This window comes from Arachis duranensis, chromosome 10 (genome assembly GCF_000817695.3).
Source record: "Arachis duranensis cultivar V14167 chromosome 10, aradu.V14167.gnm2.J7QH, whole genome shotgun sequence".
Lineage (NCBI taxonomy): Eukaryota > Viridiplantae > Streptophyta > Magnoliopsida > Fabales > Fabaceae > Arachis > Arachis duranensis.
This window is the reverse complement of record NC_029781.3, coordinates 35,508,495-35,510,864: the sequence shown is the minus strand read 5'-3', so window position 1 is coordinate 35,510,864 and position 2,370 is coordinate 35,508,495. Positions and strand designations below refer to the sequence as shown.

The 2,370-nt window shown below is 35.2% G+C and overlaps 1 non-coding gene across 1 annotated transcript; it reads right to left on the bottom strand.

The window, feature by feature from the left end:
* Positions 1 to 2,033: 2,033 nt before the first annotated feature.
* Positions 2,034 to 2,141, bottom strand: LOC127743617 (small nucleolar RNA R71). The gene has a single exon (XR_008005001.1). It is a non-coding gene; the product is annotated as a small nucleolar RNA R71 (small nucleolar RNA).
* Positions 2,142 to 2,370: the final 229 nt, after the last annotated feature.

Genomic DNA, 2,370 nt, shown 5'->3' with positions numbered 1-2,370 from the left:
CCCTTACTCGCGTAATGTTTATTACTTGGACGACCCAGTACACTTGCTGGTTAGTTGTGCGAAGTTGTGATAAATAGTTGAGATTGTAATTGAGCGTACCATGTTGATGGCACCATTGATGATCACAATTTCGTGCACCAAGTTTTTGGTGCCGTTGCCGGGGATTGTCTTTAGACTAACATTGCATGATTCCTGGAATTCTCATTAAGAATTTTGATATCTTTTATTTTCTTCTCCATATAATTTTCGAAAAATCCAAAAAAAATTACAAAATCATAAAAACCAAAAATACTTCTTGTTTGAGTCTAGTGTCTCATTTTAAGTTTGGTGTCAATTGCATGTTTCTGTTCTTCTTGCATTCATTCATGTGTCTTAAGTGATCTTCAAGATGTTCTTGATGATTTCATTGCTCTGATCTTTAAATTCTCTTGACTTGAGTGTTTTGTGTGCATTCTCATTTTGTTAGTGTCAGTAGTATACAAACTGCTAAGTTTGGTGTCTTGCATGCATTGTTATTTGATCTTAGTTGCATTTTGACTATTCCTCATTATTAAAAATCCAAAAAAAATCTTAATTTGCATCTTTTCAAGTCAATAATACAGAGAATTGAAGACTCAGAACATACTACAGAGGAATTACACAGAAAAAGCTGGGCGTTAAAAACACCCGGTGAAGAAGGAAAACTGGCATTTAAACGCCAGCCAGGGTGCCTGGCTGGGCGTTTAACGCCCAAAAGGGGTGAGTTTTGGGCGTTAAACGCCAGAATGTGCACCATTCTGGGATTTTAACGCCAGGATGGCACAAGAGGGAAGATTCTGTTTTTAATTCAGATTTCTTTTCAAGTTTTCAAAATTTTTCAAAATCAAATCTTTTTCAAATCAAATCTTTTCAATCACATGTTTTCAAAATCATTTTCTTTCTATTTTCAAAAATACTTGCTATAAATTAATGATTTGATTCAACATTTCAAGTATGTTGCCTTTTCTGTTGAGAAAGGTTTAATGTTTGAATCATATCTTTTCTTGTTAGCCAAGTCATTATTTTTTTAAAATCAAATCCTTTCAAATTGTTTTTCAAATCATATCTTCTCAATCACATCTTTTTAAAACCATAACTTTTAAATCATATCTTTTAATCACATCTTTTTCAAAATATTTTTCAATCATATCTTTTTGATTTCTAATTTCAAAATCTTTTTCAAAAATCACTTGATTTCTTTTCCACTCTTAGTTTTCGAAAATAAATTAGTATTTTTCAAAATGTTTTTTTTTTTAAATCATTTACTTAATTTTCAAAAATTTCTTCCCCTCTTCTCACATCCTTCTATCTATGGACTAACACTACTCCTCAATGTACAATTCGAACTCCATCTTTCCTTGATAAGTTTGAATTTTCTAACTCTTCCTTCTATTTTTCTTTTCCTCTGACACCTCAAGGAATCTCTATACTATGACATAGAAGATTCCATATTTTCTTGTTCTCTTATCTTTCATATGGGCAGGAGCAAAGACAAAAGCATTCTTATTGAGGCTGACCCTGAACCTGAAAGGACCTTGAAGCAAAAGCTAAGAGAAGCTAAGGCACAACTCTCTGTAGAGGACCTAACAAAAACCTTCAAAGAAGAAGACATGGCTGCCGAAAACAACAATAATGCCAACAATGCAAGGAAGGTGCTGGGTGACTTTACTGCACCTACTCCCGACTTCTATGGGAGAAGCATCTCTATCCCTGCCATTGGAGCAAACAACTTTGAGCTTAAGCCTCAATTAGTTTCTCTAATGAAACAGAATTGCAAGTTTCATGGACTTCCATTGGAAGATCCTCATCAGTTTCAAGCTGAGTTCTTGCAAATCTGTGACACTGTCAAAACCAATGGGGTTGACCCTGAGGTCTACAAACTTATGCTATTCCCTTTTGCTGTAAGAGACAAAGCTAGGATATGGTTGGACTCACAACATAAAGAAAGCCTGAACTCTTAGAAAAAGCTAGTCAATGCCTTCTTGGCAAAGTTTTTTCCACCTCAAAAATTGAGTAAGCTTAGAGTGGAAGTCCAAACCTTCAGACAAAAGGAAGGTGAATCCCTCTGTGAAGCTTGGGAAAGATACAAACAATTGATCAGAAAGTGTCCTTCTGACATGCTTTTTGAATGGAGCATCATAGGTATCTTCTATGATGGTCTGTCTGAACTGTCCAAGATGTCATTGGATAGTTCTGCTGGAGGCTCTCTTCATCTGAAGAAGATGCCTGCAGAAGCTCAAAACTGATTGAAATGGTTGCAAATAACCAATTCATGTACACTTCTGAAAGGAATCCTGTGAACAATGGGATGAATCAGAAGAAAGGAGTTCTTGAGATTGATACTCTGAATGC